Consider the following 24,923-nt stretch of genomic DNA (forward strand, 5'->3'; position numbering starts at 1 on the left):
GTGGTTAGGTGCGTACCAAAGCGTGCCATGCCCCCTCTTTTTTAATAGTTCCAAAAGTCCTCCATTTTACCGGGGGCCACCGGCTCTGCAGGGCGGGCTCTTAGTTGCAGGAACGGAGAATCCTGCATCAGTAAAACGCCAAAGAAATAGAGCCCCACTCTGGCTTCTGTGCAAAACGAAAGACTTTATTCGTCTGAGGCAGTATTTGAGTAACTCATAGTCCTGACCGGTTTCGGCGTCATCACGCCTTTATCACAGGTGAGTTGCATTTTCAACCATGTGGTCACGAGGCCTTCATGTATAACTTCAGGTCCCAGCATGCATCACAATCGTCATGTATTTACAAGGCATTGCTTAATGTTCGTATTGCCCAAATAGCGTGAATTGCCGCAATGTCCTGACAATCTTGCACGATCTGAAATGCACACACAACGTAATTTCTTAGCAAGTGCACAATACTGCCCCCATCCATGATAAGCGATTGCACTGCAGAGTTCCACACGAGGAGAAACATCTCCCCCTGTTCCCTTTCTTTGAGTAACGCTACCAATACCTGTGGCAGTCCGTGGTTAGGTGCGTACCAAAGCGTGCCATGCCCCCTCTTTTTTAATAGTTCCAAAAGTCCTCCATTTTACCGGGGGCCACCGGCTCTGCAGGGCGGGCTCTTAGTTGCAGGAACGGAGAATCCTGCATCAGTAAAACGCCAAAGAAATAGAGCCCCACTCTGGCTTCTGTGCAAAACGAAAGACTTTATTCGTCTGAGGCAGTATTTGAGTAACTCATAGTCCTGACCGGTTTCGGCATCATCACGCCTTTATCACAGGTGAGTTGCATTTTCAACCATGTGGTCACGAGGCCTTCATGTATAACTTCAGGTCCCAGCATGCATCACAATCGTCATGTATTTACAAGGCATTGCTTAATGTTCGTATTGCCCAAATAGCGTGAATTGCCGCAATGTCCTGACAATCTTGCACGATCTGAAATGCACACACAACGTAATTTCTTAGCAAGTGCACAATACTGCCCCCATCCATGATAAGCGATTGCACTGCAGAGTTCCACACGATGAGAAACATCTCCCCCTGTTCCCTTTCTTTGAGTAACGCTACCAATACCTGTGGCAGTCCGTGGTTAGGTGCGTACCAAAGCGTGCCATGCCCCCTCTTTTTTAATAGTTCCAAAAGTCCTCCATTTTACCGGGGGCCACCGGCTCTGCAGGGCGGGCTCTTAGTTGCAGGAACGGAGAATCCTGCATCAGTAAAACGCCAAAGAAATAGAGCCCCACTCTGGCTTCTGTGCAAAACGAAAGACTTTATTCGTCTGAGGCAGTATTTGAGTAACTCATAGTCCTGACCGGTTTCGGCGTCATCACGCCTTTATCACAGGTGAGTTGCATTTTCAACCATGTGGTCACGAGGCCTTCATGTATAACTTCAGGTCCCAGCATGCATCACAATCGTCATGTATTTACAAGGCATTGCTTAATGTTCGTATTGCCCAAATAGCGTGAATTGCCGCAATGTCCTGACAATCTTGCACGATCTGAAATGCACACACAACGTAATTTCTTAGCAAGTGCACAATACTGCCCCCATCCATGATAAGCGATTGCACTGCAGAGTTCCACACGAGGAGAAACATCTCCCCCTGTTCCCTTTCTTTGAGTAACGCTACCAATACCTGTGGCAGTCCGTGGTTAGGTGCGTACCAAAGCGTGCCATGCCCCCTCTTTTTTAATAGTTCCAAAAGTCCTCCATTTTACCGGGGGCCACCGGCTCTGCAGGGCGGGCTCTTAGTTGCAGGAACGGAGAATCCTGCATCAGTAAAACGCCAAAGAAATAGAGCCCCACTCTGGCTTCTGTGCAAAACGAAAGACTTTATTCGTCTGAGGCAGTATTTGAGTAACTCATAGTCCTGACCGGTTTCGGCGTCATCACGCCTTTATCACAGGTGAGTTGCATTTTCAACCATGTGGTCACGAGGCCTTCATGTATAACTTCAGGTCCCAGCATGCATCACAATCGTCATGTATTTACAAGGCATTGCTTAATGTTCGTATTGCCCAAATAGCGTGAATTGCCGCAATGTCCTGACAATCTTACACGATCTGAAATGCACACACAACGTAATTTCTTAGCAAGTGCACAATACTGCCCCCATCCATGATAAGCGATTGCACTGCAGAGTTCCACACGAGGAGAAACATCTCCCCCTGTTCCCTTTCTTTGAGTAACGCTACCAATACCTGTGGCAGTCCGTGGTTAGGTGCGTACCAAAGCGTGCCATGCCCCCTCTTTTTTAATAGTTCCAAAAGTCCTCCATTTTACCGGGGGCCACCGGCTCTGCAGGGCGGGCTCTTAGTTGCAGGAACGGAGAATCCTGCATCAGTAAAACGCAAAAGAAATAGAGCCCCACTCTGGCTTCTGTGCAAAACGAAAGACTTTATTCGTCTGAGGCAGTATTTGAGTAACTCATAGTCCTGACCGGTTTCGGCGTCATCACGCCTTTATCACAGGTGAGTTGCATTTTCAACCATGTGGTCACGAGGCCTTCATGTATAACTTCAGGTCCCAGCATGCATCACAATCGTCATGTATTTACAAGGCATTGCTTAATGTTCGTATTGCCCAAATAGCGTGAATTGCCGCAATGTCCTGACAATCTTGCACGATCTGAAATGCACACACAACGTAATTTCTTAGCAAGTGCACAATACTGCCCCCATCCATGATAAGCGATTGCATTGCAGAGTTCCACACGAGGAGAAACATCTCCCCCTGTTCCCTTTCTTTGAGTAACGCTACCAATACCTGTGGCAGTCCGTGGTTAGGTGCGTACCAAAGCGTGCCATGCCCCCTCTTTTTTAATAGTTCCAAAAGTCCTCCATTTTACCGGGGGCCACCGGCTCTGCAGGGCGGGCTCTTAGTTGCAGGAACGGAGAATCCTGCATCAGTAAAACGCCAAAGAAATAGAGCCCCACTCTGGCTTCTGTGCAAAACGAAAGACTTTATTCGTCTGAGGCAGTATTTGAGTAACTCATAGTCCTGACCGGTTTCGGCGTCATCACGCCTTTATCACAGGTGAGTTGCATTTTCAACCATGTGGTCACGAGGCCTTCATGTATAACTTCAGGTCCCAGCATGCATCACAATCGTCATGTATTTACAAGGCATTGCTTAATGTTCGTATTGCCCAAATAGCGTGAATTGCCGCAATGTCCTGACAATCTTGCACGATCTGAAATGCACACACAACGTAATTTCTTAGCAAGTGCACAATACTGCCCCCATCCATGATAAGCGATTGCACTGCAGAGTTCCACACGAGGAGAAACATCTCCCCCTGTTCCCTTTCTTTGAGTAACGCTACCAATACCTGTGGCAGTCCGTGGTTAGGTGCGTACCAAAGCGTGCCATGCCCCCTCTTTTTTAATAGTTCCAAAAGTCCTCCATTTTACCGGGGGCCACCGGCTCTGCAGGGCGGGCTCTTAGTTGCAGGAACGGAGAATCCTGCATCAGTAAAACGCCAAAGAAATAGAGCCCCACTCTGGCTTCTGTGCAAAACGAAAGACTTTATTCGTCTGAGGCAGTATTTGAGTAACTCATAGTCCTGACCGGTTTCGGCATCATCACGCCTTTATCACAGGTGAGTTGCATTTTCAACCATGTGGTCACGAGGCCTTCATGTATAACTTCAGGTCCCAGCATGCATCACAATCGTCATGTATTTACAAGGCATTGCTTAATGTTCGTATTGCCCAAATAGCGTGAATTGCCGCAATGTCCTGACAATCTTGCACGATCTGAAATGCACACACAACGTAATTTCTTAGCAAGTGCACAATACTGCCCCCATCCATGATAAGCGATTGCACTGCAGAGTTCCACACGAGGAGAAACATCTCCCCCTGTTCCCTTTCTTTGAGTAACGCTACCAATACCTGTGGCAGTCCGTGGTTAGGTGCGTACCAAAGCGTGCCATGCCCCCTCTTTTTTAATAGTTCCAAAAGTCCTCCATTTTACCGGGGGCCACCGGCTCTGCAGGGCGGGCTCTTAGTTGCAGGAACGGAGAATCCTGCATCAGTAAAACGCCAAAGAAATAGAGCCCCACTCTGGCTTCTGTGCAAAACGAAAGACTTTATTCGTCTGAGGCAGTATTTGAGTAACTCATAGTCCTGACCGGTTTCGGCGTCATCACGCCTTTATCACAGGTGAGTTGCATTTTCAACCATGTGGTCACGAGGCCTTCATGTATAACTTCAGGTCCCAGCATGCATCACAATCGTCATGTATTTACAAGGCATTGCTTAATGTTCGTATTGCCCAAATAGCGTGAATTGCCGCAATGTCCTGACAATCTTACACGATCTGAAATGCACACACAACGTAATTTCTTAGCAAGTGCACAATACTGCCCCCATCCATGATAAGCGATTGCACTGCAGAGTTCCACACAAGGAGAAACATCTCCCCCTGTTCCCTTTCTTTGAGTAACGCTACCAATACCTGTGGCAGTCCGTGGTTAGGTGCGTACCAAAGCGTGCCATGCCCCCTCTTTTTTAATAGTTCCAAAAGTCCTCCATTTTACCGGGGGCCACCGGCTCTGCAGGGCGGGCTCTTAGTTGCAGGAACGGAGAATCCTGCATCAGTAAAACGCAAAAGAAATAGAGCCCCACTCTGGCTTCTGTGCAAAACGAAAGACTTTATTCGTCTGAGGCAGTATTTGAGTAACTCATAGTCCTGACCGGTTTCGGCGTCATCACGCCTTTATCACAGGTGAGTTGCATTTTCAACCATGTGGTCACGAGGCCTTCATGTATAACTTCAGGTCCCAGCATGCATCACAATCGTCATGTATTTACAAGGCATTGCTTAATGTTCGTATTGCCCAAATAGCGTGAATTGCCGCAATGTCCTGACAATCTTGCACGATCTGAAATGCACACACAACGTAATTTCTTAGCAAGTGCACAATACTGCCCCCATCCATGATAAGCGATTGCACTGCAGAGTTCCACACGAGGAGAAACATCTCCCCCTGTTCCCTTTCTTTGAGTAACGCTACCAATACCTGTGGCAGTCCGTGGTTAGGTGCGTACCAAAGCGTGCCATGCCCCCTCTTTTTTAATAGTTCCAAAAGTCCTCCATTTTACCGGGGGCCACCGGTTCTGCAGGGCGGGCTCTTAGTTGCAGGAACGGAGAATCCTGCATCAGTAAAACGCCAAAGAAATAGAGCCCCACTCTGGCTTCTGTGCAAAACGAAAGACTTTATTCGTCTGAGGCAGTATTTGAGTAACTCATAGTCCTGACCGGTTTCGGCGTCATCACGCCTTTATCACAGGTGAGTTGCATTTTCAACCATGTGGTCACGAGGCCTTCATGTATAACTTCAGGTCCCAGCTTGCATCACAATCGTCATGTATTTACAAGGCATTGCTTAATGTTCGTATTGCCCAAATAGCGTGAATTGCCGCAATGTCCTGACAATCTTGCACGATCTGAAATGCACACACAACGTAATTTCTTAGCAAGTGCACAATACTGCCCCCATCCATGATAAGCGATTGCACTGCAGAGTTCCACATGAGGAGAAACATCTCCCCCTGTTCCCTTTCTTTGAGTAACGCTACCAATACCTGTGGCAGTCCGTGGTTAGGTGCGTACCAAAGCGTGCCATGCCCCCTCTTTTTTAATAGTTCCAAAAGTCCTCCATTTTACCGGGGGCCACCGGCTCTGCAGGGCGGGCTCTTAGTTGCAGGAACGGAGAATCCTGCATCAGTAAAACGCCAAAGAAATAGAGCCCCACTCTGGCTTCTGTGCAAAACGAAAGACTTTATTCGTCTGAGGCAGTATTTGAGTAACTCATAGTCCTGACCGGTTTCGGCGTCATCACGCCTTTATCACAGGTGAGTTGCATTTTCAATCATGTGGTCACAAGGCCTACATGTATAACTTCAGGTCCCAGCATGCATCACAATCGTCATGTATTTACAAGGCATTGCTTAATGTTCGTATTGCCCAAATAGCGTGAATTGCCGCAATGTCCTGACAATCTTGCACGATCTGAAATGCACACACAACGTAATTTCTTAGCAAGTGCACAATACTGCCCCCATCCATGATAAGCGATTGCACTGCAGAGTTCCACACGAGGAGAAACATCTCCCCCTGTTCCCTTTCTTTGAGTAACGCTACCAATACCTGTGTGTCAAGAATTCCTGTCATGCGAGGGGAGGAAAACGGTAACCAGCGTAAACGGACTACATCTCCCAGGATGCTTAGCGGTTGAGAGGTTATGTAAACAGGAGAGCTGTTACATAACTCAAGGAAAACACGCCCTTATGTAAACAGGAGAGCTGTTACATAACTCAAGGGAAAACACGCCCTTATGTAAACAGGAGAGCTGTTACATAACTCAAGGGAAAACACGCCCTTATGTAAACAGGAGAGCTGTTACATAACTCAAGGAAAACACGCCCTATAAAGGGAGGAACCGGGAGGTACAAGGCTGTCGGATATTGTGTTTACACCGACGTACCTGCTTCGTGAAGAGCAGTGTTCCGGAGTGGTGCTCCAGTAAGGCAAGAACGGAGGTAGGTCGAGTCGTTACTCCCTGGGCCGTGTCTTGCCCCATCATCACCTGTGAAGGACCCGGAAGCTCTACCGGTCAACCATTGAGCTTCGCTTTTTGACTCGGCTGAGTCAAAGCGCAGTGGCGCTTTTGCTGGTTGGAGTCGTAACTCCCAGCCCGACCAGAGATACAGGGACTGCCAGCTGTAACGCACACCAGGAGGTGTTTGCCGCGTTACAGACTCGGAAGTCCACAGGATCGATCGAGCGGCTGCTCTCGGTTCAGTCTTCTTGCTTTTGATTGGGGTATCGGTGACGCATCACCAGGAGGTGACTCCGCGTCCCGGTGCAGTCTGAGGAAGAGGTTGAGCGGCTGCTCCCTTCAGGTAGAGACCCCGGCTGGGTGTTTCCCTGACTCCTCGATTCTCCCCAACACTCGTCGTGCCCCTCACAGCCTACCGATTGGCATTGTCGGCCATTTCATTTCTGCCCTCTGTTGGCATACGCCGGGATCGGCGTATATGCAGAGGACGGTTAGGACCATCCGTGCTGTGGGCTGGTAACGTACTTAGCCTGGAGGATTCCAGTGACCATAACTTTTGTTTATTCGTTGTATTGTTTTTGCCTTCATTAAAATAACTAACCCTTCACAAGTGGTTGCGTCCTCATTATCGTGTCTGTTAAACGATCCTGAGACGTTCAGGGCGTTACACTGTGGCAGTCCGTGGTTAGGTGCGTACCAAAGCGTGCCATGCCCCCTCTTTTTTAATAGTTCCAAAAGTCCTCCATTTTACCGGGGGCCACCGGCTCTGCAGGGCGGGCTCTTAGTTGCAGGAACGGAGAATCCTGCATCAGTAAAACGCCAAAGAAATAGAGCCCCACTCTGGCTTCTGTGCAAAACGAAAGACTTTATTCGTCTGAGGCAGTATTTGAGTAACTCATAGTCCTGACCGGTTTCGGCGTCATCACGCCTTTATCACAGGTGAGTTGCATTTTCAACCATGTGGTCACGAGGCCTTCATGTATAACTTCAGGTCCCAGCATGCATCACAATCGTCATGTATTTACAAGGCATTGCTTAATGTTCGTATTGCCCAAATAGCGTGAATTGCCGCAATGTCCTGACAATCTTGCACGATCTGAAATGCACACACAACGTAATTTCTTAGCAAGTGCACAATACTGCCCCCATCCATGATAAGCGATTGCACTGCAGAGTTCCACACGAGGAGAAACATCTCCCCCTGTTCCCTTTCTTTGAGTAACGCTACCAATACCTGTGGCAGTCCGTGGTTAGGTGCGTACCAAAGCGTGCCATGCCCCCTCTTTTTTAATAGTTCCAAAAGTCCTCCATTTTACCGGGGGCCACCGGCTCTGCAGGGCGGGCTCTTAGTTGCAGGAACGGAGAATCCTGCATCAGTAAAACGCCAAAGAAATAGAGCCCCACTCTGGCTTCTGTGCAAAACGAAAGACTTTATTCGTCTGAGGCAGTATTTGAGTAACTCATAGTCCTGACCGGTTTCGGCGTCATCACGCCTTTATCACAGGTGAGTTGCATTTTCAACCATGTGGTCACGAGGCCTTCATGTATAACTTCAGGTCCCAGCATGCATCACAATCGTCATGTATTTACAAGGCATTGCTTAATGTTCGTATTGCCCAAATAGCGTGAATTGCCGCAATGTCCTGACAATCTTGCACGATCTGAAATGCACACACAACGTAATTTCTTAGCAAGTGCACAATACTGCCCCCATCCATGATAAGCGATTGCACTGCAGAGTTCCACACGAGGAGAAACATCTCCCCCTGTTCCCTTTCTTTGAGTAACGCTACCAATACCTGTGGCAGTCCGTGGTTAGGTGCGTACCAAAGCGTGCCATGCCCCCTCTTTTTTAATAGTTCCAAAAGTCCTCCATTTTACCGGGGGCCACCGGCTCTGCAGGGCGGGCTCTTAGTTGCAGGAACGGAGAATCCTGCATCAGTAAAACGCCAAAGAAATAGAGCCCCACTCTGGCTTCTGTGCAAAACGAAAGACTTTATTCGTCTGAGGCAGTATTTGAGTAACTCATAGTCCTGACCGGTTTCGGCATCATCACGCCTTTATCACAGGTGAGTTGCATTTTCAACCATGTGGTCACGAGGCCTTCATGTATAACTTCAGGTCCCAGCATGCATCACAATCGTCATGTATTTACAAGGCATTGCTTAATGTTCGTATTGCCCAAATAGCGTGAATTGCCGCAATGTCCTGACAATCTTGCACGATCTGAAATGCACACACAACGTAATTTCTTAGCAAGTGCACAATACTGCCCCCATCCATGATAAGCGATTGCACTGCAGAGTTCCACACGAGGAGAAACATCTCCCCCTGTTCCCTTTCTTTGAGTAACGCTACCAATACCTGTGGCAGTCCGTGGTTAGGTGCGTACCAAAGCGTGCCATGCCCCCTCTTTTTTAATAGTTCCAAAAGTCCTCCATTTTACCGGGGGCCACCGGCTCTGCAGGGCGGGCTCTTAGTTGCAGGAACGGAGAATCCTGCATCAGTAAAACGCCTAAGAAATAGAGCCCCACTCTGGCTTCTGTGCAAAACGAAAGACTTTATTCGTCTGAGGCAGTATTTGAGTAACTCATAGTCCTGACCGGTTTCGGCGTCATCACGCCTTTATCACAGGTGAGTTGCATTTTCAACCATGTGGTCACGAGGCCTTCATGTATAACTTCAGGTCCCAGCATGCATCACAATCGTCATGTATTTACAAGGCATTGCTTAATGTTCGTATTGCCCAAATAGCGTGAATTGCCCAATGTCCTGACAATCTTGCACGATCTGAAATGCACACACAACGTAATTTCTTAGCAAGTGCACAATACTGCCCCCATCCATGATAAGCGATTGCACTGCAGAGTTCCACACGAGGAGAAACATCTCCCCCTGTTCCCTTTCTTTGAGTAACGCTACCAATACCTGTGGCAGTCCGTGGTTAGGTGCGTACCAAAGCGTGCCATGCCCCCTCTTTTTTAATAGTTCCAAAAGTCCTCCATTTTACCGGGGGCCACCGGCTCTGCAGGGCGGGCTCTTAGTTGCAGGAACGGAGAATCCTGCATCAGTAAAACGCCAAAGAAATAGAGCCCCACTCTGGCTTCTGTGCAAAACGAAAGACTTTATTCGTCTGAGGCAGTATTTGAGTAACTCATAGTCCTGACCGGTTTCGGCATCATCACGCCTTTATCACAGGTGAGTTGCATTTTCAACCATGTGGTCACGAGGCCTTCATGTATAACTTCAGGTCCCAGCATGCATCACAATCGTCATGTATTTACAAGGCATTGCTTAATGTTCGTATTGCCCAAATAGCGTGAATTGCCGCAATGTCCTGACAATCTTGCACGATCTGAAATGCACACACAACGTAATTTCTTAGCAAGTGCACAATACTGCCCCCATCCATGATAAGCGATTGCACTGCAGAGTTCCACACGAGGAGAAACATCTCCCCCTGTTCCCTTTCTTTGAGTAACGCTACCAATACCTGTGGCAGTCCGTGGTTAGGTGCGTACCAAAGCGTGCCATGCCCCCTCTTTTTTAATAGTTCCAAAAGTCCTCCATTTTACCGGGGGCCACCGGCTCTGCAGGGCGGGCTCTTAGTTGCAGGAACGGAGAATCCTGCATCAGTAAAACGCCAAAGAAATAGAGCCCCACTCTGGCTTCTGTGCAAAACGAAAGACTTTATTCGTCTGAGGCAGTATTTGAGTAACTCATAGTCCTGACCGGTTTCGGCGTCATCACGCCTTTATCACAGGTGAGTTGCATTTTCAACCATGTGGTCACGAGGCCTTCATGTATAACTTCAGGTCCCAGCATGCATCACAATCGTCATGTATTTACAAGGCATTGCTTAATGTTCGTATTGCCCAAATAGCGTGAATTGCCGCAATGTCCTGACAATCTTGCACGATCTGAAATGCACACACAACGTAATTTCTTAGCAAGTGCACAATACTGCCCCCATCCATGATAAGCGATTGCACTGCAGAGTTCCACACGAGGAGAAACATCTCCCCCTGTTCCCTTTCTTTGAGTAACGCTACCAATACCTGTGGCAGTCCGTGGTTAGGTGCGTACCAAAGCGTGCCATGCCCCCTCTTTTTTAATAGTTCCAAAAGTCCTCCATTTTACCGGGGGCCACCGGCTCTGCAGGGCGGGCTCTTAGTTGCAGGAACGGAGAATCCTGCATCAGTAAAACGCCAAAGAAATAGAGCCCCACTCTGGCTTCTGTGCAAAACGAAAGACTTTATTCGTCTGAGGCAGTATTTGAGTAACTCATAGTCCTGACCGGTTTCGGCATCATCACGCCTTTATCACAGGTGAGTTGCATTTTCAACCATGTGGTCACGAGGCCTTCATGTATAACTTCAGGTCCCAGCATGCATCACAATCGTCATGTATTTACAAGGCATTGCTTAATGTTCTTATTGCCCAAATAGCGTGAATTGCCGCAATGTCCTGACAATCTTGCACGATCTGAAATGCACACACAACGTAATTTCTTAGCAAGTGCACAATACTGCCCCCATCCATGATAAGCGATTGCACTGCAGAGTTCCACACGAGGAGAAACATCTCCCCCTGTTCCCTTTCTTTGAGTAACGCTACCAATACCTGTGGCAGTCCGTGGTTAGGTGCGTACCAAAGCGTGCCATGCCCCCTCTTTTTTAATAGTTCCAAAAGTCCTCCATTTTACCGGGGGCCACCGGCTCTGCAGGGCGGGCTCTTAGTTGCAGGAACGGAGAATCCTGCATCAGTAAAACGCCAAAGAAATAGAGCCCCACTCTGGCTTCTGTGCAAAACGAAAGACTTTATTCGTCTGAGGCAGTATTTGAGTAACTCATAGTCCTGACCGGTTTCGGCGTCATCACGCCTTTATCACAGGTGAGTTGCATTTTCAACCATGTGGTCACGAGGCCTTCATGTATAACTTCAGGTCCCAGCATGCATCACAATCGTCATGTATTTACAAGGCATTGCTTAATGTTCGTATTGCCCAAATAGCGTGAATTGCCGCAATGTCCTGACAATCTTGCACGATCTGAAATGCACACACAACGTAATTTCTTAGCAAGTGCACAATACTGCCACCATCCATGATAAGCGATTGCACTGCAGAGTTCCACACGAGGAGAAACATCTCCCCCTGTTCCCTTTCTTTGAGTAACGCTACCAATACCTGTGGCAGTCCGTGGTTAGGTGCGTACCAAAGCGTGCCATGCCCCCTCTTTTTTAATAGTTCCAAAAGTCCTCCATTTTACCGGGGGCCACCGGCTCTGCAGGGCGGGCTCTTAGTTGCAGGAACGGAGAATCCTGCATCAGTAAAACGCCAAAGAAATAGAGCCCCACTCTGGCTTCTGTGCAAAACGAAAGACTTTATTCGTCTGAGGCAGTATTTGAGTAACTCATAGTCCTGACCGGTTTCGGCATCATCACGCCTTTATCACAGGTGAGTTGCATTTTCAACCATGTGGTCACGAGGCCTTCATGTATAACTTCAGGTCCCAGCATGCATCACAATCGTCATGTATTTACAAGGCATTGCTTAATGTTCGTATTGCCCAAATAGCGTGAATTGCCGCAATGTCCTGACAATCTTGCACGATCTGAAATGCACACACAACGTAATTTCTTAGCAAGTGCACAATACTGCCCCCATCCATGATAAGCGATTGCACTGCAGAGTTCCACACGATGAGAAACATCTCCCCCTGTTCCCTTTCTTTGAGTAACGCTACCAATACCTGTGGCAGTCCGTGGTTAGGTGCGTACCAAAGCGTGCCATGCCCCCTCTTTTTTAATAGTTCCAAAAGTCCTCCATTTTACCGGGGGCCACCGGCTCTGCAGGGCGGGCTCTTAGTTGCAGGAACGGAGAATCCTGCATCAGTAAAACGCCAAAGAAATAGAGCCCCACTCTGGCTTCTGTGCAAAACGAAAGACTTTATTCGTCTGAGGCAGTATTTGAGTAACTCATAGTCCTGACCGGTTTCGGCGTCATCACGCCTTTATCACAGGTGAGTTGCATTTTCAACCATGTGGTCACGAGGCCTTCATGTATAACTTCAGGTCCCAGCATGCATCACAATCGTCATGTATTTACAAGGCATTGCTTAATGTTCGTATTGCCCAAATAGCGTGAATTGCCGCAATGTCCTGACAATCTTGCACGATCTGAAATGCACACACAACGTAATTTCTTAGCAAGTGCACAATACTGCCCCCATCCATGATAAGCGATTGCACTGCAGAGTTCCACACGAGGAGAAACATCTCCCCCTGTTCCCTTTCTTTGAGTAACGCTACCAATACCTGTGGCAGTCCGTGGTTAGGTGCGTACCAAAGCGTGCCATGCCCCCTCTTTTTTAATAGTTCCAAAAGTCCTCCATTTTACCGGGGGCCACCGGCTCTGCAGGGCGGGCTCTTAGTTGCAGGAACGGAGAATCCTGCATCAGTAAAACGCCAAAGAAATAGAGCCCCACTCTGGCTTCTGTGCAAAACGAAAGACTTTATTCGTCTGAGGCAGTATTTGAGTAACTCATAGTCCTGACCGGTTTCGGCGTCATCACGCCTTTATCACAGGTGAGTTGCATTTTCAACCATGTGGTCACGAGGCCTTCATGTATAACTTCAGGTCCCAGCATGCATCACAATCGTCATGTATTTACAAGGCATTGCTTAATGTTCGTATTGCCCAAATAGCGTGAATTGCCGCAATGTCCTGACAATCTTACACGATCTGAAATGCACACACAACGTAATTTCTTAGCAAGTGCACAATACTGCCCCCATCCATGATAAGCGATTGCACTGCAGAGTTCCACACGAGGAGAAACATCTCCCCCTGTTCCCTTTCTTTGAGTAACGCTACCAATACCTGTGGCAGTCCGTGGTTAGGTGCGTACCAAAGCGTGCCATGCCCCCTCTTTTTTAATAGTTCCAAAAGTCCTCCATTTTACCGGGGGCCACCGGCTCTGCAGGGCGGGCTCTTAGTTGCAGGAACGGAGAATCCTGCATCAGTAAAACGCAAAAGAAATAGAGCCCCACTCTGGCTTCTGTGCAAAACGAAAGACTTTATTCGTCTGAGGCAGTATTTGAGTAACTCATAGTCCTGACCGGTTTCGGCGTCATCACGCCTTTATCACAGGTGAGTTGCATTTTCAACCATGTGGTCACGAGGCCTTCATGTATAACTTCATGTCCCAGCATGCATCACAATCGTCATGTATTTACAAGGCATTGCTTAATGTTCGTATTGCCCAAATAGCGTGAATTGCCGCAATGTCCTGACAATCTTGCACGATCTGAAATGCACACACAACGTAATTTCTTAGCAAGTGCACAATACTGCCCCCATCCATGATAAGCGATTGCATTGCAGAGTTCCACACGAGGAGAAACATCTCCCCCTGTTCCCTTTCTTTGAGTAACGCTACCAATACCTGTGGCAGTCCGTGGTTAGGTGCGTACCAAAGCGTGCCATGCCCCCTCTTTTTTAATAGTTCCAAAAGTCCTCCATTTTACCGGGGGCCACCGGCTCTGCAGGGCGGGCTCTTAGTTGCAGGAACGGAGAATCCTGCATCAGTAAAACGCCAAAGAAATAGAGCCCCACTCTGGCTTCTGTGCAAAACGAAAGACTTTATTCGTCTGAGGCAGTATTTGAGTAACTCATAGTCCTGACCGGTTTCGGCGTCATCACGCCTTTATCACAGGTGAGTTGCATTTTCAACCATGTGGTCACGAGGCCTTCATGTATAACTTCAGGTCCCAGCATGCATCACAATCGTCATGTATTTACAAGGCATTGCTTAATGTTCGTATTGCCCAAATAGCGTGAATTGCCGCAATGTCCTGACAATCTTGCACGATCTGAAATGCACACACAACGTAATTTCTTAGCAAGTGCACAATACTGCCCCCATCCATGATAAGCGATTGCACTGCAGAGTTCCACACGAGGAGAAACATCTCCCCCTGTTCCCTTTCTTTGAGTAACGCTACCAATACCTGTGGCAGTCCGTGGTTAGGTGCGTACCAAAGCGTGCCATGCCCCCTCTTTTTTAATAGTTCCAAAAGTCCTCCATTTTACCGGGGGCCACCGGCTCTGCAGGGCGGGCTCTTAGTTGCAGGAACGGAGAATCCTGCATCAGTAAAACGCCAAAGAAATAGAGCCCCACTCTGGCTTCTGTGCAAAACGAAAGACTTTATTCGTCTGAGGCAGTATTTGAGTAACTCATAGTCCTGACCGGTTTCGGCATCATCACGCCTTTATCACAGGTGAGTTGCATTTTCAACCATGTGGTCACGAGGCCTTCATGTATAACTTCAGGTCCCAGCATGCATCACAATCGTCATGTATTTACAAGGCATTGCTTAATGTTCGTATTGCCCAAATAGCGTGAATTGCCGCAATGTCCTGACAATCTTGCACGATCTGAAATGCACACACAACGTAATTTCTTAGCAAGTGCACAATACTGCCCCCATCCATGATAAGCGATTGCACTGCAGAGTTCCACACGAGGAGAAACATCTCCCCCTGTTCCCTTTCTTTGAGTAACGCTACCAATACCTGTGGCAGTCCGTGGTTAGGTGCGTACCAAAGCGTGCCATGCCCCCTCTTTTTTAATAGTTCCAAAAGTCCTCCATTTTACCGGGGGCCACCGGCTCTGCAGGGCGGGCTCTTAGTTGCAGGAACGGAGAATCCTGCATCAGTAAAACGCCAAAGAAATAGAGCCCCACTCTGGCTTCTGTGCAAAACGAAAGACTTTATTCGTCTGAGGCAGTATTTGAGTAACTCATAGTCCTGACCGGTTTCGGCGTCATCACGCCTTTATCACAGGTGAGTTGCATTTTCAACCATGTGGTCACGAGGCCTTCATGTATAACTTCAGGTCCCAGCATGCATCACAATCGTCATGTATTTACAAGGCATTGCTTAATGTTCGTATTGCCCAAATAGCGTGAATTGCCGCAATGTCCTGACAATCTTGCACGATCTGAAATGCACACACAACGTAATTTCTTAGCAAGTGCACAATACTGCCCCCATCCATGATAAGCGATTGCACTGCAGAGTTCCACACGAGGAGAAACATCTCCCCCTGTTCCCTTTCTTTGAGTAACGCTACCAATACCTGTGGCAGTCCGTGGTTAGGTGCGTACCAAAGCGTGCCATGCCCCCTCTTTTTTAATAGTTCCAAAAGTCCTCCATTTTACCGGGGGCCACCGGCTCTGCAGGGCGGGCTCTTAGTTGCAGGAACGGAGAATCCTGCATCAGTAAAACGCCAAAGAAATAGAGCCCCACTCTGGCTTCTGTGCAAAACGAAAGACTTTATTCGTCTGAGGCAGTATTTGAGTAACTCATAGTCCTGACCGGTTTCGGCGTCATCACGCCTTTATCACAGGTGAGTTGCATTTTCAACCATGTGGTCACGAGGCCTTCATGTATAACTTCAGGTCCCAGCATGCATCACAATCGTCATGTATTTACAAGGCATTGCTTAATGTTCGTATTGCCCAAATAGCGTGAATTGCCGCAATGTCCTGACAATCTTGCACGATCTGAAATGCACACACAACGTAATTTCTTAGCAAGTGCACAATACTGCCCCCATCCATGATAAGCGATTGCACTGCAGTTCCACACGAGGAGAAACATCTCCCCCTGTTCCCTTTCTTTGAGTAACGCTACCAATACCTGTGGCAGTCCGTGGTTAGGTGCGTACCAAAGCGTGCCATGCCCCCTCTTTTTTAATAGTTCCAAAAGTCCTCCATTTTACCGGGGGCCACCGGCTCTGCAGGGCGGGCTCTTAGTTGCAGGAACGGAGAATCCTGCATCAGTAAAACGCCAAAGAAATAGAGCCCCACTCTGGCTTCTGTGCAAAACGAAAGACTTTATTCGTCTGAGGCAGTATTTGAGTAACTCATAGTCCTGACCGGTTTCGGCATCATCACGCCTTTATCACAGGTGAGTTGCATTTTCAACCATGTGGTCACGAGGCCTTCATGTATAACTTCAGGTCCCAGCATGCATCACAATCGTCATGTATTTACAAGGCATTGCTTAATGTTCGTATTGCCCAAATAGCGTGAATTGCCGCAATGTCCTGACAATCTTGCACGATCTGAAATGCACACACAACGTAATTTCTTAGCAAGTGCACAATACTGCCCCCATCCATGATAAGCGATTGCACTGCAGAGTTCCACACGAGGAGAAACATCTCCCCCTGTTCCCTTTCTTTGAGTAACGCTACCAATACCTGTGGCAGTCCGTGGTTAGGTGCGTACCAAAGCGTGCCATGCCCCCTCTTTTTTAATAGTTCCAAAAGTCCTCCATTTTACCGGGGGCCACCGGCTCTGCAGGGCGGGCTCTTAGTTGCAGGAACGGAGAATCCTGCATCAGTAAAACGCCAAAGAAATAGAGCCCCACTCTGGCTTCTGTGCAAAACGAAAGACTTTATTCGTCTGAGGCAGTATTTGAGTAACTCATAGTCCTGACCGGTTTCGGCGTCATCACGCCTTTATCACAGGTGAGTTGCATTTTCAACCATGTGGTCACGAGGCCTTCATGTATAACTTCAGGTCCCAGCATGCATCACAATCGTCATGTATTTACAAGGCATTGCTTAATGTTCGTATTGCCCAAATAGCGTGAATTGCCGCAATGTCCTGACAATCTTGCACGATCTGAAATGCACACACAACGTAATTTCTTAGCAAGTGCACAATACTGCCCCCATCCATGATAAGCGATTGCACTGCAGAGTTCCACACGAGGAGAAACATCTCCCCCTGTTCCCTTTCTTTGAGTAACGCTACCAATACCTGTGGCAGTCCGTGGTTAGGTGCGTACCAAAGCGTGCCATGCCCCCTCTTTTTTAATAGTTCCAAAAGTCCTCCATTTTACCGGGGGCCACCGGCTCTGCAGGGCGGGCTCTTAGTTGCAGGAACGGAGAATCCTGCATCAGTAAAACGCCAAAGAAATAGAGCCCCACTCTGGCTTCTGTGCAAAACGAAAGACTTTATTCGTCTGAGGCAGTATTTGAGTAACTCATAGTCCTGACCGGTTTCGGCATCATCACGCCTTTATCACAGGTGAGTTGCATTTTCAACCATGTGGTCACGAGGCCTTCATGTATAACTTCAGGTCCCAGCATGCATCACAATCGTCATGTATTTACAAGGCATTGCTTAATGTTCGTATTGCCCAAATAGCGTGAATTGCCGCAATGTCCTGACAATCTTGCACGATCTGAAATGCACACACAACGTAATTTCTTAGCAAGTGCACAATACTGCCCCCATCCATGATAAGCGATTGCACTGCAGAGTTCCACACGAGGAGAAACATCTCCCCCTGTTCCCTTTCTTTGAGTAACGCTACCAATACCTGTGGCAGTCCGTGGTTAGGTGCGTACCAAAGCGTGCCATGCCCCCTCTTTTTTAATAGTTCCAAAAGTCCTCCATTTTACCGGGGGCCACCGGCTCTGCAGGGCGGGCTCTTAGTTGCAGGAACGGAGAATCCTGCATCAGTAAAACGCCAAAGAAATAGAGCCCCACTCTGGCTTCTGTGCAAAACGAAAGACTTTATTCGTCTGAGGCAGTATTTGAGTAACTCATAGTCCTGACCGGTTTCGGCGTCATCACGTCTTTATCACAGGTGAGTTGCATTTTCAACCATGTGGTCACGAGGCCTTCATGTATAACTTCAGGTCCCAGCATGCATCACAATCGTCATGTATTTACAAGGCATTGCTTAATGTTCGTATTGCCCAAATAGCGTGAATTGCCGCAATGTCCTGACAATCTTGCACGATCTGAAATGCACACACAACGTAATTTCTTAGCAAGTGCACAATACTGCCCCCATCCATGATAAGCGATTGCACTGCAGAGTTCCACACGAGGAGAAACATCTCCCCCTGTTCCCTTTCTTTGAGTAACGCTACCAATACCTGTGGCAGTCCGTGGTTAGGTGCGTACCAAAGCGTGCCATGCCCCCTCTTTTTTAATAGTTCCAAAAGTCCTCCATTTTACCGGGGGCCACCGGCTCTGCAGGGCGGGCTCTTAGTTGCAGGAACGGAGAATCCTGCATCAGTAAAACGCCAAAGAAATAGAGCCCCACTCTGGCTTCTGTGCAAAACGAAAGACTTTATTCGTCTGAGGCAGTATTTGAGTAACTCATAGTCCTGACCGGTTTCGGCGTCATCACGCCTTTATCACAGGTGAGTTGCATTTTCAACCATGTGGTCACGAGGCCTTCATGTATAACTTCAGGTCCCAGCATGCATCACAATCGTCATGTATTTACAAGGCATTGCTTAATGTTCGTATTGCCCAAATAGCGTGAATTGCCGCAATGTCCTGACAATCTTACACGATCTGAAATGCACACACAACGTAATTTCTTAGCAAGTGCACAATACTGCCCCCATCCATGATAAGCGATTGCACTGCAGAGTTCCACACGAGGAGAAACATCTCCCCCTGTTCCCTTTCTTTGAGTAACGCTACCAATACCTGTGGCAGTCCGTGGTTAGGTGCGTACCAAAGCGTGCCATGCCCCCTCTTTTTTAATAGTTCCAAAAGTCCTCCATTTTACCGGGGGCCACCGGCTCTGCAGGGCGGGCTCTTAGTTGCAGGAACGGAGAATCCTGCATCAGTAAAACGCCAAAGAAATAGAGCCCCACTCTGGCTTCTGTGCAAAACGAAAGACTTTATTCGTCTGAGGCAGTATTTGAGTAACTCATAGTCCTGACCGGTTTCGGCGTCATCACGCCTTTATCACAGGTGAGTTGCATTTTCAACCATGTGGTCACGAGGCCTTCATGTATAACTTCAGGTCCCAGCATGCATCACATTCGTCATGTATTTACAAGGCATTGCTTAATGTTCGTATTGCCCAAATAGCGTGAATTGCCACAATGTCCTGACAATCTTGCACGATCTGAAATGCACACACAACGTAATTTCTTAGCAAGTGCACAATACTGCCCCCATCCATGATAAGCGATTGCACTGCAGAGTTCCACACGAGGAGAAACATCTCCCCCTGTTCCCTTTCTTTGAGTAACGCTACCAATACCTGTGGCAGTCCGTGGTTAGGTGCGTACCAAAGCGTGCCATGCCCCCTCTTTTTTAATAGTTCCAAAAGTCCTCCATTTTACCGGGGGCCACCGGCTCTGCAGGGCGGGCTCTTAGTTGCAGGAACGGAGAATCCTGCATCAGTAAAACGCCAAAGAAATAGAGCCCCACTCTGGCTTCTGTGCAAAACGAAAGACTTTATTCGTCTGAGGCAGTATTTGAGTAACTCATAGTCCTGACCGGTTTCGGCGTCATCACGCCTTTATCACAGGTGAGTTGCATTTTCAACCATGTGGTCACAAGGCCTTCATGTATAACTTCAGGTCCCAGCATGCATCACAATCGTCATGTATTTACAAGGCATTGCTTAATGTTCGTATTGCCCAAATAGCGTGAATTGCCGCAATGTCCTGACAATCTTGCACGATCTGAAATGCACACACAACGTAATTTCTTAGCAAGTGCACAATACTGCCCCCATCCATGATAAGCGATTGCACTGCAGAGTTCTACACGAGGAGAAACATCTCCCCCTGTTCCCTTTCTTTGAGTAACGCTACCAATACCTGTGGCAGTCCGTGGTTAGGTGCGTACCAAAGCGTGCCATGCCCCCTCTTTTTTAATAGTTCCAAAAGTCCTCCATTTTACCGGGGGCCACCGGCTCTGCAGGGCGGGCTCTTAGTTGCAGGAACGGAGAATCCTGCATCAGTAAAACGCCAAAGAAATAGAGCCCCACTCTGGCTTCTGTGCAAAACGAAAGACTTTATTCGTCTGAGGCAGTATTTGAGTAACTCATAGTCCTGACCGGTTTCGGCGTCATCACGCCTTTATCACAGGTGAGTTGCATTTTCAACCATGTGGTCACGAGGCCTTCATGTATAACTTCAGGTCCCAGCATGCATCACAATCGTCATGTATTTACAAGGCATTGCTTAATGTTCGTATTGCCCAAATAGCGTGAATTGCCGCAATGTCCTGACAATCTTGCACGATCTGAAATGCACACACAACGTAATTTCTTAGCAAGTGCACAATACTGCCCCCATCCATGATAAGCGATTGCACTGCAGAGTTCCACACGAGGAGAAACATCTCCCCCTGTTCCCTTTCTTTGAGTAACGCTACCAATACCTGTGGCAGTCCGTGGTTAGGTGCGTACCAAAGCGTGCCATGCCCCCTCTTTTTTAATAGTTCCAAAAGTCCTCCATTTTACCGGGGGCCACCGGCTCTGCAGGGCGGGCTCTTAGTTGCAGGAACGGAGAATCCTGCATCAGTAAAACGCCAAAGAAATAGAGCCCCACTCTGGCTTCTGTGCAAAACGAAAGACTTTATTCGTCTGAGGCAGTATTTGAGTAACTCATAGTCCTGACCGGTTTCGGCGTCATCACGCCTTTATCAGAGGTGAGTTGCATTTTCAACCATGTGGTCACGAGGCCTTCATGTATAACTTCAGGTCCCAGCATGCATCACAATCGTCATGTATTTACAAGGCATTGCTTAATGTTCGTATTGCCCAAATAGCGTGAATTGCCGCAATGTCCTGACAATCTTGCACGATCTGAAATGCACACACAACGTAATTTCTTAGCAAGTGCACAATACTGCCCCCATCCATGATAAGCGATTGCACTGCAGAGTTCCACACGAGGAGAAACATCTCCCCCTGTTCCCTTTCTTTGAGTAACGCTACCAATACCTGTGGCAGTCCGTGGTTAGGTGCGTACCAAAGCGTGCCATGCCCCCTCTTTTTTAATAGTTCCAAAAGTCCTCCATTTTACCGGGGGCCACCGGCTCTGCAGGGCGGGCTCTTAGTTGCAGGAACGGAGAATCCTGCATCAGTAAAACGCCAAAGAAATAGAGCCCCACTCTGGCTTCTGTGCAAAACGAAAGACTTTATTCGTCTGAGGCAGTATTTGAGTAACTCATAGTCCTGACCGGTTTCGGCATCATCACGCCTTTATCACAGGTGAGTTGCATTTTCAACCATGTGGTCACGAGGCCTTCATGTATAACTTCAGGTCCCAGCATGCATCACAATCGTCATGTATTTACAAGGCATTGCTTAATGTTCGTATTGCCCAAATAGCGTGAATTGCCGCAATGTCCTGACAATCTTGCACGATCTGAAATGCACACACAACGTAATTTCTTAGCAAGTGCACAATACTGCCCCCATCCATGATAAGCGATTGCACTGCAGAGTTCCACACGAGGAGAAACATCTCCCCCTGTTCCCTTTCTTTGAGTAACGCTACCAATACCTGTGGCAGTCCGTGGTTAGGTGCTTACCAAAGCGTGCCATGCCCCCTCTTTTTTAGTAGTTCCAAAAGTCCTCCATTTTACCGGGGGCCACCGGCTCTGCAGGGCGGGCTCTTAGTTGCAGGAACGGAGAATCCTGCATCAGTAAAACGCCAAAGAAATAGAGCCCCACTCTGGCTTCTGTGCAAAACGAAAGACTTTATTCGTCTGAGGCAGTATTTGAGTAACTCATAGTCCTGACCGGTTTCGGCGTCATCACGCCTTTATCACAGGTGAGTTGCATTTTCAACCATGTGGTCACGAGGCCTTCATGTATAACTTCAGGTCCCAGCATGCATCACAATCGTCATGTATTTACAAGGCATTGCTTAATGTTCGTATTGCCCAAATAGCGTGAATTGCCGCAATGTCCTGACAATCTTGCACAATCTGAAATGCACACACAACGTAATTTCTTAGCAAGTGCACAATACTGCCCCCATCCATGATAAGCGATTGCACTGCAGAGTTCCACACGAGGAGAAACATCTCCCCCTGTTCCCTTTCTTTGAGTAACGCTACCAATACCTGTGGCAGTCCGTGGTTAGGTGCGTACCAAAGCGTGCCATGCCCCCTCTTTTTTAATAGTTCCAAAAGTCCTCCATTTTACCGGGGGCCACCGGCTCTGCAGGGCGGGCTCTTAGTTGCAGGAACGGAGAATCCTGCATCAGTAAAACGCCAAAGAAATAGAGCCCCACTCTGGCTTCTGTGCAAAACGAAAGACTTTATTCGTCTGAGGCAGTATTTGAGGAACTCATAGTCCTGACCGGTTTCGGCGTCATCACGCCTTTATCACAGGTGAGTTGCATTTTCAACCATGTGGTCACGAGGCCTTCATGTATAACTTCAGGTCCCAGCATGCATCACAATCGTCATGTATTTACAAGGCATTGCTTAATGTTCGTATTGCCCAAATAGCGTGAATTGCCGCAATGTCCTGACAATCTTGCACGATCTGAAATGCACACACAACGTAATTTCTTAGCAAGTGCACAATACTGCCCCCATCCATGATAAGCGATTGCACTGCAGAGTTCCACACGAGGAGAAACATCTCCCCCTGTTCCCTTTCTTTGAGTAACGCTACCAATACCTGTGGCAGTCCGTGGTTAGGTGCTTACCAAAGCGTGCCATGCCCCCTCTTTTTTAGTAGTTCCAAAAGTCCTCCATTTTACCGGGGGCCACCGGCTCTGCAGGGCGGGCTCTTAGTTGCAGGAACGGAGAATCCTGCATCAGTAAAACGCCAAAGAAATAGAGCCCCACTCTGGCTTCTGTGCAAAACGAAAGACTTTATTCGTCTGAGGCAGTATTTGAGTAACTCATAGTCCTGACCGGTTTCGGCGTCATCACGCCTTTATCACAGGTGAGTTGCATTTTCAACCATGTGGTCACGAGGCCTTCATGTATAACTTCAGGTCCCAGCATGCATCACAATCGTCATGTATTTACAAGGCATTGCTTAATGTTCGTATTGCCCAAATAGCGTGAATTGCCGCAATGTCCTGACAATCTTGCACAATCTGAAATGCACACACAACGTAATTTCTTAGCAAGTGCACAATACTGCCCCCATCCATGATAAGCGATTGCACTGCAGAGTTCCACACGAGGAGAAACATCTCCCCCTGTTCCCTTTCTTTGAGTAACGCTACCAATACCTGTGGCAGTCCGTGGTTAGGTGCGTACCAAAGCGTGCCATGCCCCCTCTTTTTTAATAGTTCCAAAAGTCCTCCATTTTACCGGGGGCCACCGGCTCTGCAGGGCGGGCTCTTAGTTGCAGGAACGGAGAATCCTGCATCAGTAAAACGCCAAAGAAATAGAGCCCCACTCTGGCTTCTGTGCAAAACGAAAGACTTTATTCGTCTGAGGCAGTATTTGAGGAACTCATAGTCCTGACCGGTTTCGGCGTCATCACGCCTTTATCACAGGTGAGTTGCATTTTCAACCATGTGGTCACGAGGCCTTCATGTATAACTTCAGGTCCCAGCATGCATCACAATCGTCATGTATTTACAAGGCATTGCTTAATGTTCGTATTGCCCAAATAGCGTGAATTGCCGCAATGTCCTGACAATCTTGCACGATCTATATATATAGAGAGAGAGAGAAAATATTTTTTTTATAGAATTGATGTATATTAGACTTACATATTTTCATTTGAAAATCCTTTGAAATTCACTGAAAAACCATAAGTTTCAGGCATGTTATAGTTAGAAATTAGCATTTAAAAAACGTTAGAAATTCACTGAAAAAAACATAGGTTTCAGGCACGTTATAGCTATTTGGACATTTCACTCATCCAAAACCATAGATAGTCCAGTGTTATAGTTAGTTCAGCTAACTATAACTCGCGCGCCCGCAATCCACTGCTCATGACGTCACATATTACATCACTCATTACATGGTTAGTGGCATCACTCATGACATCACTGATGACATCATCCTTATGATAGAGTGGCGGTCGCGCGAGTCATAGTTATCTGAACTAACTATAACGGGGGAATTTCAATGGTTTTTTACGAGTGAAATGTCCAGCTAACTATAACATGTGTTTAACCTATGGTTTTTTTAAGTGAATTTGCAAGGTTTTTTAAATGCTAATTCCTAACTATAACGTGTGTGAAACCTATGGTTTTTTAAGTGAATTTGTAAGGTTTTTTAAATGCTAAGTTATGTATGTATTATTATATTTTTTATATATTTATTATACAATAAGCTACCTAAGTATATAGTTATAGATTGACTGTATCCTGTAATATGGAATGGCTCGTTTAAAATGTTTTTTTTTTTTTTAAGGTTTTTCACCGTGCGCGCACCCCGCGATTTTTTGAAAAAAAAAAATGTTTTTTCACCCTTCGGGGTCCTTCAGGGACCCCCTGACAAAGGCTAGGGGGTCAGGAACTCTCTACCCTGCC

The sequence above is a fragment of the Triturus cristatus genome, chromosome 1_1, assembly GCF_964204655.1.
Source record: "Triturus cristatus chromosome 1_1, aTriCri1.1, whole genome shotgun sequence".
NCBI classification, from domain to species: Eukaryota; Metazoa; Chordata; class Amphibia; order Caudata; family Salamandridae; genus Triturus; species Triturus cristatus.